Source organism: Rattus rattus, chromosome 9, assembly GCF_011064425.1.
Source record: "Rattus rattus isolate New Zealand chromosome 9, Rrattus_CSIRO_v1, whole genome shotgun sequence".
NCBI classification, from domain to species: Eukaryota; Metazoa; Chordata; class Mammalia; order Rodentia; family Muridae; genus Rattus; species Rattus rattus.
Genome location: NC_046162.1, coordinates 28390434 through 28404702, shown reverse-complemented (window position 1 = coordinate 28404702; position 14269 = coordinate 28390434). Strand labels below are relative to the sequence as shown.

At 45.2% G+C, this 14269-nt stretch overlaps 1 non-coding gene across 1 annotated transcript; it reads right to left on the bottom strand.

Annotated features, from left to right (window-relative positions):
- Window positions 1–10756: 10756 nt before the first annotated feature.
- On the bottom strand, window positions 10757–10888 carry LOC116910708. Its single transcript, XR_004389235.1, has one exon. It is a non-coding gene; the product is annotated as a small nucleolar RNA SNORA17 (small nucleolar RNA).
- Window positions 10889–14269: the final 3381 nt, after the last annotated feature.

Here is a 14269-nt window from a genome sequence, read left to right as displayed (position 1 = left end):
GAAGGGTTTATCCATCATGGTGGGAATTCAGGGCAAGCACTCAAAGCAGAACCTGGAGGCGGGAACCGAAACCGGAACATGGAGGATTACTGCTTCCTAGCTTGCTCCTCACGACTTGCTCAGCTTTCTTTTTATTTTTTTTAATAAAACCCAGGACCACTTGCTTATGGCTAACATCACCCCCAATGGGCTAGGCCCTCTGACATCAATCAATAATTTAAAAAAATTCCCTATAGACTTTCTTAGAGACAATCTGATGGAGGCGTCTTCTCAACTGAGGTTCCTCATCCCAGACAATGCTCGCTTGAAAGAAGAAGAAGAAGAAAAAAGTAGCCAGCAGCATATGTGGATCTTGGATGATTTGGTATAGGTCTGCCATGGTTGAATTTGACTACGAAGACTGGCTGCTGAGTGAAGATGTCAGGGGTGTGTGCGTGCTGAGTGGCACGCATATCCGGGAACTAGCGCGCATCTTTGTGCTTACCTGAATGCGAGCGTTCAAGTCCAGCTTCCTTGGCTGGGCTGCTGCTGGTGCTAGCGGCGGCCTGTGTTGGTGAGCGCATGGTGCTGCTGTTGGCGTGGTGCTGGCGTTTGGCCAGGGGTCAGGGGCTCCGTTGAAGTTAGAAGCATCTCTTCTTCTAACAACTTCAAGACCGAGCAGGCCCCAGCCCCAGCCTCAACAGCTTGAAGTCCTCCCGCTTTCAATAGACAGGAGAATCAACCATAATTAAAGCTAATTACTCCACGGTGCTCTGCATGTGTGTTGGCCTCCGAAGTACCCCAGGACGAGCGGCAAGGCAGTGGGGCTGTTTTTTTCTTCATAAAAAAACTTACGAGGAGTGCTGAGCAGATTAACGGCTTTAATGACAAAAATTACCGCTTGCGACACTGACTTCAAATCAGAGGACAATATCCGCAGACAGATATTTCCATGGTTTTCATAACAATTCATTATAGGTGGTACCGAGGGACTCCATTTTTATTTCCCCTGTGTCGTCTTTCTCAGGCTTAGGTTCATTTCTCTTAATGAGGCAGGAGAAGATAAAGGGCAGAGACAGTGTCTCCGTGGTGGCTGTGAGCGGGAGGCATTTAGGGTCACGGAGCCGTCAGAGTCGGAGGGGAGGGGGCTGAGGAGAGACAGTGATAGGAGCGAGAGGCTCGCTGCCATAATGAACCAAAATTAAGACATAAATTTTCCTACCTTTGTTCCAACAGCTTCAACTTGGGGATTCAGCTTTTTAATGAGGAATGGATCAGAAGCAAAAAATTATTAGCTAATTAATTGTACAGAGAATAATAAAAAGAACCAAAAAAAAAAAAAAACAAACCCAATGAACTTACAGGAAGAGTTAGGAATTGCCAAGTTGTCCCACCATAGTCTTCTGGATGTGGATGGACGGGACGGTGTTCCGGAAGTTGAAGGTATTGATTGGGATGGACCTATGCTAAGCTGCTTCTCATCTGCCAGGCTTGCTTGATGAGGCGGACCGTAGTGGAGAGTCAACGGGGCTTCCCGTGGTGCCCGCTCTCTGCCTTGCTTTAGACTTTCATACAATGCCAGTGTGGGCAGGCCGAACAGAGTAGAACCGTTTGAAGAGGCTAGGAGAGCGTAGCCTTAGAACCATTGGACCAGTGGCACTCAGGACGGGGCATCTGCAGGAATTAGCTAAAAAGCCTCTTAGAATACCCAGGAGGATCCAGTCAGTGTGTCTGGGCTGTGGTCCATGAATCTCCATCTGTAATGAGGATGCGTAGGCTGGGAAGATGGGTCAGTGGGTAATCACTTACCATTGAGCCCGAGGACCCGAGTTCAATCCCCAGAACGTATATAAAACTGCCAGGCATGGTAGCATGCTCTTATAATCTCAGCACTGGGGAGATAAAGACCCCGGCATTTCCTGGGATGCTACCCCAAGTTGTCCTCTGGCTTTGACATGTGCACACATGTGTGTACACCTGTGATACATGGAAAGACAGACAGTTAAGCACCAGGTAATTTTGCTGCCATGGGCCAGCATCTGGGAATCAAAAACTACATTCCACTTTGTGTCTTTCTCAGATTCTGCACGAGACTTTGGAATTGGTACTTCCTTTCTCCAGTGGGCCCTTTCTTTCCTTGTCAACACACGAAGAACAATAATTCCGGTTGAGACATTACTTTGGGATGAATGCCTCATTTGCTTTCACTGTTCGTTAAAGCCCGAATTAAATCCCAGAAACCCTGCCACACACTCAACAATCCATCCAGATCGCTAACAGGTTTAGATGCAAAAAAAATAATTAAACTAGAGAAACACGATGTGTGTCATCAGCTCTTGGGTTGGGGCTGGGTCTTCAGTGTCTTTGTTACTGTTTTTCTTAGTTCTGGTGGGGTGCAGACTTTTAGTTTTTTTTGTGTCCTTTTGTTTGTCATGTTAAGAGATAGAGCTAAATAAAACGATAGCAACAGAAATAGGAGAAAGGGGGAGACGGTTTTACGGTGCATCCAGAATGCAGCAGACAGCGTATGAGCATCTCGTTTAGATCTGGCAGACGGTTCGTCTCCTTTTATCAGTTCCAACAGGTTAAGGGATGTTAGCACGACTGTCTGTGTGGGCCTAATGCCTCTGCTGTGACCATCACAGACTCTTAGACAATAAAGATCCTGTACCATAGGACTTCTGCTGAAGGCTGGGCTGTGTACCAGACATGGTCAAGTATCGACACTGGAAATAATGCAATGGGTAGATATAGTCTGGAGGGCACAGGTTGAGGAATATATAGTTAGACACCACGTGGCCATCTACCCTGGGCATTTGCTGGGTAGACAGAGAGGTAACATGGAGGGGACGGGAGAAAGAAACTGCACTGGCAAGCAGGAGGTAACTCTCAGCAGGACAGTCGCATGCGTAAGACTGTGATGTATAGCCAGCTGTGGCTCCAACACTCTCTCGATGCTCTCAGTGTTTCTGGATTCTCCTGGGAGCTGAGATCCCTCCACTTCTTAACATCCCAGCGCTCCCATCTGCAAAGGGTGGCTGCCAACCAGCAGTACTTCACCCGTGCTCTGCTCTGATCACCTGGAATCCTGCCATGGTGTTTGGAACAACTGTAACTTCCTTTCTTCACCTAATCATCAATTCCCACAGCTTCTTTCTCTGCAGTGTCTCTTGAAGAATACCTTTTCCTTCTTCTCCTGTCTTTTCTGTCTTTCAACACTTCTCATTGGGAGGAGGAGGAGGAGGAGGAGGAGGAGGAGGAGGAGGAGGAGGAGGAGGAGGAGGAGGAGGAGGAGGAGGGCAACAGGTCTCATTATATAACTCTGCTTGTCCTGGAATCCATTATATAGACCAGGCTGGCCTCAAACGCAGAGATCTGCCTGTCTCTGCCTCCTGCATTCTGTGATTTATGACGGCCCCACCATGTCGGACTTTCATCTCACTTCCTTTTTAAAATAATTTATTCTTTAATCTTTTTTATACAGTCCAGACTTTATCCCCTTCCTGGTCCACCTCCGACTGCTCCACATCCCACACTTCCTCCCCCACCCCCTACCAGCTCGAAGAGGATGCCCCAATCCAGCTCCAGTCCATCAGACTTCCCCACGCCCTGGGGCCTCCAGTCTCTTGAGGGTTCGGTGCATCTTCTCTGACTGAGTCCAGACCTGGCAGCCCTCTGCTGTATATGTGTTGGAGGCCTCATCTCAGCTGGAGTGTGCTGTCTGACTGGTGGCTCAGTGTTAGAGATCCTGCGGACCAGGTTAGTTGAGACTGCTGATGGTCCTATAGGGTCGCCCCCTCCTCAGCTTCTCCCAGTTTCTCCCTAAGTCAACCCCAGGGGTCACCAGCTTCTCTCCATTGGTTGGGTGTAAATATCTGCATCTGATTCTTTCAGTTGCTTGTTGGGCAGTCATGATAGAGCCCTGTTTGTAAGCACACCATAGCATCAATAATAGTGTCAGGCCTTCGGGCCTCCCCCTGAACATTTGGGCCTGACCCTGGGCCTCCTTTTCCTCAGAATCCTCTCTATTTTTGTTCCTGCAGTTTTTATTCAGACAGGAACAACTGTGGTTCAGAGTTTTGACTATGGGATGGCAACCCCATCCCACACTTGATGCCCTCTCTAGTGGAGGTGGACTCTACAAGTTTCCTCTCCCCACTAAGACCCAGCTATACCACTCTTGGGAATATACCCAAAAGATGCCTCACCATGCCACAGGGGCACGTGTTCCACTATGTTCATAGCAGCCTTGTTTGTGATAACCAGAAGCTGGAAACAACTCAGATGACCCACAACAGAAGAATGGGTACAGAAAATGTGGTTCATTTACACATGGAATACAATTCAGATATTAAGAATGAGGACACCATGAGTTTTGCAGGCAAATGGATGGAACTAGAAAATGTCATCCTGAATGAGGTAACTCAGACCCAAAAAGATATGCATGGTATGTACTCACTGATAAGTGGACATTAGCCAAAAAAGTACAGAATTCCCAGTCCACAGAACTCAAGAAGGCTAATAAACTGAAGGGTCCAAGTGAGGACGCCTCAATCCCACTTGGGAGGGGGAAGAGAGCAGGAGGGGTTGGGAGAGGGAGAGACCTGGGTAGGCAAGGTGACAGGGAGGGGAAGGGGGGAACATGATCATATATGGAGGTGGGGACAGGACTGAAGCCTGAGGGCCAGCAGAAAGAATCGAAACAGGCAATCTCGGAAGTTAGGAGGTGGGGGGACCCTTTAGACTGTACCAGCGACCTGGGAAGTGAGAGACTCTCAGAACTCAAAGGGAGGGACCTTAGATGAAATGTCATCTGTAGTCTTAATAACAACTTTATTCTTGGTGTAAGAACAACCCGGAGTGACACCCATGTATGGAAGTGACATCATCACTTTGTATGCTAATGATCATTTTTCTGTTACCTGTTCCCTACTCAGTAGTTTAATAAGTGTCAATGAATTGAACATTTGATGCCTCAAAATATTTTAATAGAAAAGTATACCGGCCCAATCTCTCCCTGACTTCCTTCTGGTCTCCACCCTCTACTCAAATAGTCCTTCCTGCTTTAATGTCATGTGTGTGTGCCATTTCCTGCTCTTTCCAGCACTGAGTCCATTTCTCCCCACACCCTTATATAAGAGAAAACTTGGTGCTCCTCTTTATGAGTCTAGTTTATTTCACTTATAAAAAAATTAGCTGAGTTCCATTGGGAATATGGCCCACATTCTCTTTATCCATCGCTCTATTGAAAGACATTTGGGCTTTAGTTTCTTAGGTATTGTGAATAAATATGGCTGGGTAAGACTCTGTGCTGTGGTATAGTGGTCTCACGGTGGCAGTTTTGTTGTTAGCTTTTTTGAAGATCCTCTACACTAACTTGCTTTGTGACTGTCGAAGTCTACCTTTCCCACAGTGCACAAGGCTTCCTCTTACCCCATATCCTCATCAGCATTCGCTGTATTGTAGCTTGTTTTCCTGATAACAGCTATTCTGATTAGGGTGAGGGGGAATCTTTGAAGGTTAATCCTGGTTGTCAACTTAACAGCTTCTAGAGTCACTGTGATGGTTTGTATATGCTCAGTCCAGGGAGTGGTACTATTAGTGTGGCCCTGTTGGAGTAGGTGTGGCCTTGTTGGAGTAGGTGTGGTTTTGTTGGAGTAAGTGTGTCACTGTGGCTTTAAGACCCTCCTCCTAACTGCCTAGAAGCCAGTATTCTGCTAGCAGCCTCAGATGAAGGTGTAGAACTCTCATTTCCTCCTGCATCATGCCTGCCTAGATGCTGCCATACTCCCACCTTCATGATAATGAACTGAACTTCTGAACCTGGAAGCCCAATGAAATGTTGTCATTTATAAGACTTGTCTTGGTCATGGTATCTGTTCACATCAGTAGAAGACACACCTACGGGCTCATCTATGAGGAAGGTTCTAAATTGGATATATAGAGACAGAAAGACCCCTTTTAGCATAGGCAGCAGTCTTTCATGTGCAGGGGTTCTGGACTGAAAAAAAAGTAAAAGAAAATAAAGCAAGCTGAAGCTAGCTCTTTCCTTCCTCATTGTGGGTGCAACATGAGCAGCTGCCTCAGGCTGTCACTGCCATGACTTCCTCACTGAGGAGAGCCATGAGCCAAAGCAAACCTTTTCTATCTCCAGTTGCTTCAGTTAGGTATTCTGTTGCAGCAATGAAAAAATAATACAGACTCTCAAAACAATTTTAATGTAAAATTTCCCAGTGATTGAGGATGTTGGATGCATCTTTAAGTATATGCTGTGGCCCATGTGCTTGCTTTTCAGAGCCAACTCTTCAGTTTATCTGCTCTCTTATTGATTACATGATTTTGTTAATTTCTTTGTTGTAAAAATATAAAAAAAATAAAAAAGTACAGTTGTCTTCTATCCCCAATAGGTCCTGCACCACGGTGTCCCAAGATAATCTGCTGGATATCTTAATTCTCAGTCAGCAAAGCCTCTCACCCGCTTTGCTCCAGTCCATATCACACTGCCGAAGGCCTCTCTCTGAGCCTGGCAGCAATCTCTCTTACCTATCTAGTTCCCAAGGCAGGTTTCCATGCCAGAAACACACATCCCAACTCCATGGCAGCCCAGACCAGCCGCCCCACACTTCATTACACTTAAATCTACACATGAAAGAACATACAACACAATAATCTTTGACCCAATTGATAAGATATAACTGCCCACCTAAACATACAAAGCCCAGTACCATCCATCTCTTAAGAACATTAATAACAACCTGTAAATACACAGTGCGGAATCTTAACGTCACCTGCCATGGCTTCTCGCCCTCGCCCTCCTGTCTCTTTCTCCTTTCCGTTCCAGTCTCCTCCTCTTCCTTCAAGCTTTTCTCCCACCCATCCTTCCTTCTCCTCCAATGACAGGCCTCCTTCTATCCTGTACCTGCCCCTCACCTGTATTTTACAAATTCAATGGGGAGAAGGTTCTGGTGAAGTCACCTGAGTCCTGAGTAGTGACTAGGCAGCTGTCCTTGGGGCAGTGGAATTAGCATCAAAATACAGATAACTCCAGGGCAAACCACAATATTTCTTCTTAAGTTTCTAACTCCTTTTGGATTCTAGACACCAATCCTCCATCTGAAGTATATTTGGCAAAGATATCTCTCCCTTGCCTGAAGGCTGCCCAGTCACGCTGGAGATGGTCTCTTCTGCTGTGTGGAGGCTTTTTGGTTCTGTGCCATCACATTTGGCAATTCCTGGGGATATTTCCTTTATTTTGGGAGTTCTTTTCAGAAAGCCCTCACCTGTGTGTGTACCTTAAAGCATCATGCCCTAGCTATTTCATGCCCTGCATTAAAGTATATGATGTATTTGGAGTTGATTTTTGGGGGGGAGGGTACAGAGTGAGAGGGATGAATCTACTTTCATTCTTCTGTATGAGGATATCACATTTCTCTTTCACCATTTATTGAAGAAGCTTTCCATCCAATGAGTATTTTTGACACCTTTATTGTCAAAATTAAGCAGCTGTAGCTGTTAGCTGTAATTGTTTATTCTGGGTTTTGTATTCTAGTGTAGTGTAGTGTAGTGTAGTCTAGTGTAGTGTAGTGTAGTCTAGTCTAGTCTAGTCTAGTCTACTCTTTTGCATGCCTGTTTTGGTGTAGTATTATATGATTTTTGTTGTTGTTGTTGCTGTTATCATGACTCTGTGTCTAACATGTGATCAAGTATTGTGATTCCTCTCATATTATCCTTTCTGCTTAGGATGGCCTTGGCAATGTATTTTGTGCTTCCATTTGAATTGTAGGATTTTTTTTTCATACTAGTTCTGTGAGAAATGTCATTGGAATTTGACTGAGGATTGCATTGAACACTCAAATCGCTTTGGCAATAGAAGTCATTTTTACAATACTGTTTCCCAATTTGTGAACATGAGAGGTCTTTCTGTCTTCTGGTGTCTTCAATTTCTGACTTAAACTGTCTTAAAATTTTCATCGTAGGGGTCCTTTTAATCTTCTTGGTTAGGTTTGCCCATAGTTATTATTCTTCCTTTTTGAAACTCACATGATTTCTTTCTCAGCAAGTTTATTATCTGTTTATAGAAAGGCTGCCAGTGTTTGTGTGTTGATTTTGCATCTTGTTATTTATGCTGAATATGTGTATTGGGTCTAAGATTTTTTTTTTCTGGTGGAATCTTCAAGGTCTTTGAGTTATTAGAGTAATATCATCTACAAATAGGGACACTCTGATGACTTCTTTTACTATCTGTATTCCTTTTTTTCTCTTTATCACTTATCTGGCCAAGACTTTGGACGTGGTAAACTCAGCAAGAGTGGGCACCTTTGTGTCCTTCCTGATATTGGATAAAATGCTTTCAGTTTTCTCCCATTCAATATGATATTGGCTATAGATTTGTCATGCACAGGCTTTTTTTTTACCCTGTATTCTTCCGGTCCCTAATTTCTTCAGACATGACATCAGACTTTGTCAAGGACCTTTTCTGAAACCATGGAGATAATCATTTGATTTCCACCTTTATTTCTATCTGATTACATTTTCTGAATGGCCTATGTTGAGCCAAACTTTCTAGCATCCATAGGATGGAACCAAATTGGTCATGGAGTATAATCTTAGTGCATTCTTGAATTCAATTCGAAAGTAATGAATTGAAAAAAGTTCACATTTATTTTCATCAGGTAAGTTGGTCTGTAGTTTAAAATTTTCTCTTATTGTGTCATTATCTGGCCTTCGGTATCAGAATACTGGGTTTATAAAAAGAGTTAGTGGTGCACCGTTCCTTTTGATTTTTTTGTGGGACAATTTGGGGACCTCTTCCTAAAGGTTTAGTAGAATTTAGAAGCAAATGAGTCTGATTTTGGAATTTCCTTTGTTGGGAGAGTTTTCTATACCCAAAGGTGATAGCAGGAATTGAAGCCATCCACTATTAATGTACCAGGACCTCTGTGACGTTATTGGGTGTATTTAGAAAGAATTCAGAGGTTGTTTCTTTTCTTATAGTTGTTGGATAGTTACCACTACGTTTTAAAAACCTTTTTTTGGTTCTTTGTGAATTTCACATCATGCATCCCAACCCCATTTCCACCTTCCCTCATACCCACCCTCCACCCTGTGACCTCCCCTGCAGCAGAGAAGAAAAATCTCATTTTTAGTGTGTCACAGTGTGTCACTTTTGTCTATACTTCTTTGCTTGCAAATGTTCATTGCAATGACTCTTTGGGTTGGTACAAGGCTTCTGGCTTCTGCTACTCTATCAATATTGGATCCTCACTAGAACCCCTCTTGGATATCCTGTTGCTGTCCTGTGTCATGGAGACCCTATAGTTTAGGACCTTCATGCACTCCAGCAGTTAGTTCATCAATGGGGTAGAAGTTGGGGTAGGACAATTCAAATCCTGGATCTAGGCCTGAGAGGTATCTGAGATGGTCAGCCAGCAATACCACCCACTCTACCCTGCACCTTCTCTAATCTTCACAACCACGGCAATCCCTATCCTCCTGCCCAGGAGAGGTGCAGAGCCCACTCTCCCAAGTGTTGCAGCCAGTGAGGGACAAGGCTATTTCTCCCACTCTCATGACCCTGGAGACAGCTCTCTTGCCTGTCATAGATTTTGAGGGATGAAGGAGGGGAGGAGGTTGTCTCTCCCTAGATCACACCACTGCTCAGTGTAGACAAGAGGTAGGACCAGCTCTTTCACACTTGTGCCTTGGGGCCGGCTCACCAGCAATCCCCACATCCAGGGCCAGTTCTACTGTGCTACCCAGGTGAGGTGCAGGACCCACCCTGAGTGCTACAGCAGGTATGGGCAGAGCCAGCTCTGTTGCTCTGGTGACCTTGGGGCCAGCTCTCCTCCTGCCATAGGAGGTAAGAAGCAAGGGATAAGAAGTGGGGGTGGGGTGGGAAAGTTCCCCCTTAGCTCTGTCACCTCACAGCTGACAAGTGGCAGGTCTAGCTCTCCATGCTCATGCCCTTGTGGCTGGCCCACCCCCACCACCAGGGTCAGCTCTATTGTGCTGCCCAGGTAAGGTGCAAGACCTACTCTCCTGAGTACTGTAGGTGGTAAGAGGCAGGGACAGCTAACTCCTTTGCATTCTTGTCCCTAGGGACAGCTCTCCCACAATGCCCAGGTGAGGAGTGAGGCCAGTTCTGCACAACCCTCAGACATTAACATGTCCCCAGGTGGCAGCTCAGACTAGGGGTATCTACCTGGCCTTTAGTGGTAATATACCACCAAAGCAGGGGCCTGCTATTGCAGGGCCATGGACCTAGACAATGCCCCCAGTGGCAGCACAGGACCCCACCATGGTCCCAGGAGGCATCACCAGCTACTCACGTCAGGCTGTTCCTCACCACCCTCGAGTCTCCAGTTCTGCCTCTCTTCATTGTGCCCACAGCCTTCTGTTTCTCTTCTCTTCCATTTCTCCACCACTTACTTGCTTCTCTCAGTGGTGTCTGGGGTCTCTGAGTGTCTGAGGTCTTCTCAGAAATGCTGTGTCCTGCTTATGCATTATGGCCCCAGGACAGGGGTCGTCTTAAGCATGATCGGGCTCTCCACCCCCAGACCTGTGTGGCTCTAGTTCCCTGTCCCAGCCACATGGCACAGGTCTGGTGGTCTCCGTGGGCTCACTCCTTGCCCACCCTACCTGAGTGGCCCCATGTGCTGACTGCTTTGTGGTCCCATGTGGGGTTCTTCTAGTCTCCTGCTTACTCCCCACCCTGGGATCTCATCCTAGCCTGTGCAGCACCAGGCTGGTGGATATCTCAGGTTCACTTTTTTCAGGGAATGTTAGGCTATTAATTATTCAGATGTTCATAGGTCAGAACACTGAGGGCAGACGTAGCCTCTTTCCTCTCTGCCACCTACTGAAGCACTTGTGACAGAGCAGCCACACCTGCATTGCCTCTAGGGGTAGAGCGCCACTATTCTTAGTAGACCTAGGGGTCTGGCAAATCCAGTCCTTAGAGAGCTCTCTTTTTCTGGCACAAGATGTGCTCTAGAACAGCAGATAGTGAGTCATCTACAATTGTGTGAGAACACAATATACTCCTGGAAACATGCTTTGCTAATGTGATTGATTTCATCTGCCTGCAGTGCCTTCCAGATAGTTGGCATGCCTACTCTGTCATAGCAGAGTGATAAGGAAAAGTAGAAACGGGCTGAAGAGATGGCTCTGTGGTTAAGAACTCATATCGTGGACCAGAGTTTGCTTCTCAGCATCCCTGTTGAATGGCTTACGACTTCAGCCACAAGGGGTCTGATGACCTCTTCTGGGTTCAGCAGCCCCCACACACATGTGTGCACATACCCACACAGATATACACATACATACATATACACACATAATTGAAAATGAAGTAAAGGCTGGGTGTAGTGGCACACATTTTAATCCTAGCACGTGGGAAGCAAAGGCAGAGAGCTCTGTGGGTTTGGGGCCAGCCTGGTCTCCGTAGTGACTTCTGGGACAACCAGGGCTACATAGCAAAACCCTGTCTCAATAACAATCTTAAAAAGTAGGAATGGAAGCAAGTTAGTAGCTTCTGCATTATAAGTGTGAGTCATAGATGAAGGGAGGTCCCATGGCCTTGTTCAGTCCTTGGTCATAGAAATCTAACACATCTAATATGTACAACCAGACAGTGGTGGAGAACACTGATGATTTCCAGTTGCTCCTGTAAAGCATTTCAGTCTTCTTAAGCTTCTTTTTATTCTATTGAAGCCACAGTTAAGAAAAACCTTCCGTGCTGTGTTTCATATCTTGGCTGATGATCTTATGATATCCTAGTCTGTGAAATTCTCTCATTAATCTTGCAAGGTGCATTCTAGTCCTATCCTCATTTTAAGTATAAAGAAGTTAGAGCAGGAAGGGTTAACTAATGTGTTTTAAGAATGGTGGTCCTCTGTCTCCAGAACCTCTGTGCATGAAAACAGAGCCTCCATTCACGGAGACTGAAGCAGTTCTACAAGAACACAGAAAGTGGGCCTATGAAGGAGCCATTCTGGTCTCGTGCTTCCCTCCCCCAAATTCAGTGAGGTTCCCCAGAATGTATGTTCACAAAAGCCATGCTGCAGGATTATTTATTACCAGCTTGAACCTTAGCTTCGCATGTTTGTGTGAAACCCTCTGAGCCTCCTGAAGAACACGTTTTTTTCCTCAAGTGGAAGGGGAGTCTTCCCTAGAGCCCAAGGTGGCTGGGTGACTTGCTTCTACCCCTTTCTGAGCTAAACTTTTCATCCCTCTATTGGGGAAAGCATTTATAAAGAAATAAGGCAGACAGGAAAATAATGGGACAAGCATATGCCCTGCTACCTAGAGCCACCTGGAGATGGACACGTCTGGAGAGCATTTGCATATAGCCTAGTTCATGTTTTGTTTGTTTGAAACATTAATATTCCCATCGTTTCTGCTCTTGGTGTCGCAGTAGAACGGAGAACAATGCTGGGTTTGTAAGAAGCTTCAATAAATTTTTATAGAAACGAACTCAGGATTCTATAACTGGAGGAACACAGTAAAGGCTATGCATAATGTTCATTGAAGCCATTAATAGGATTTTCTGAACCATTCCAAATGCTCATAATTAGGTGGTGTCTATGTAAATTGTGGTTTATTCCTGTAGCAGAATGTTTTGCAGTCATTAAAATAGTTTTTCACAAATAATTTTTAATGGGGTAAGAATTTTTAATGATATAATATTAAGTGAAAAGGCCGGATGCAAGATTATTACACAAAGTATTCTTGGCTATGTAACAATAGGCATTAATAGTCATTAAGAAAGAATAAAGATTGCACATGCTACCCTAGGATATATTGCCAAGGGATGAGGCCCTATAGAATAGGACCTATAGCATTATGCCATTTCCTCTGTCTGTCTCTGTGTGTGTGTTTGTGTACACGTACCAATGTGTGTGTGCACGCCTGTATGCATGTGCATGTAGTTTTCTGGAAGATCACACAGTAATTGTTTTTTTTGGTATAGAGCAAATGACTAACTATTTTTGTAATAATTTATATTTCAGGTTTTCAAAGTGTCCTTACAATTTCTCCTCTAAGAACAGCTCCTGTTTGTAACTGTCTCCATCTGTTCATTTTCTGTTCTACCATTCACCTGTACACCAGTCCACTTGCCTACCTATTCATGTGGGCACCAGCATAGCGGGGTATTCCTATGACAAACTGACCGTGTTTTGGGGAGGACTGTGGCAGGACTTTGGAACTTTGAGCTAGATGAGTTAAGAGCTTTGTGGGATGTTCTGTAGGAGCTTGGATGGTAAAGTTGAGAACAGTGCAGAAGATGGAGGCCTGGCTTGTGAAATTTCATAGGAAAGATTAACGACTCTTATCAGGGCTGTTGCTGTTTTGACTGTGAAGATTCTGTGGTTTTGGTTAGCTGGGGCTGAAGAATCAGCCGTGATTAACAAGATACCAGAACTACTAAAACAAAACCTTTGCATTACTGGGACTATTGATGCTGGTCAGCTGGAGCTAAGAAATTAGTGGTGATTAAGAAGGGACCAGGATCACTAAGGTGAAATCTTCCGGGAAGTGTTTCTGAGAGCACAAAGAGGCTGTGTTCTAGAGATAACCAAGGTTGTACTTTGTGCTGTGGATGGGCTTGGTAATGTGTAAGAGTCACTCAGGTGGTACTGGTTTTGAAGGCCCAAAGGGGTCATGAAGAGCAGCTGAGGCTTGGCACTGTGAGAATCTTTTCAGCAGATGTGACAACAGAGGAACCATCACCACACATCTAATGGACTGACTCTTGCAACGGTGGCAATGAGAATGCTCCTTCTCCAGAATCACAAGGTTGTCCTTAACACATCTTCCCCCTTTTCCCAAGATGTGAGCCACTCTTATGCTGCCACTACCCTAGCCGCCCCACTGTGGGAACATGTGTGACCATCATGCATAAAGCTGCTATGTCAATTTCTGCTCTTTATGTACAGAATTTTGCCACTGATTCTGGAAACCAAGAGTCCTAACTGGTAAATTATTTGTTTGGTAACAAAAAGTGTTTGTTGAACCACTGCTAGCCATGGATCCTTCAGTGGTGAACAAGTGGAGGGGATCCTTGATCAGATCCTGTAGTCCAGGAGAAGAAACAGAATAAACAAAAGGGCTGGAGACATGGCTCAGCACTTAAGATCTGTTCCCACAGAGGAGCCAAGTTTGGTTCCTAGAAACCACATCAGGTAACACACAACTGTCTATAACTGCAGCTGGGGAAGGGAGGAGGGATAGACTGCCCTTTTCTGGCCTCCATGGGCACAAGAACTCATATGTACACACACAAATATAC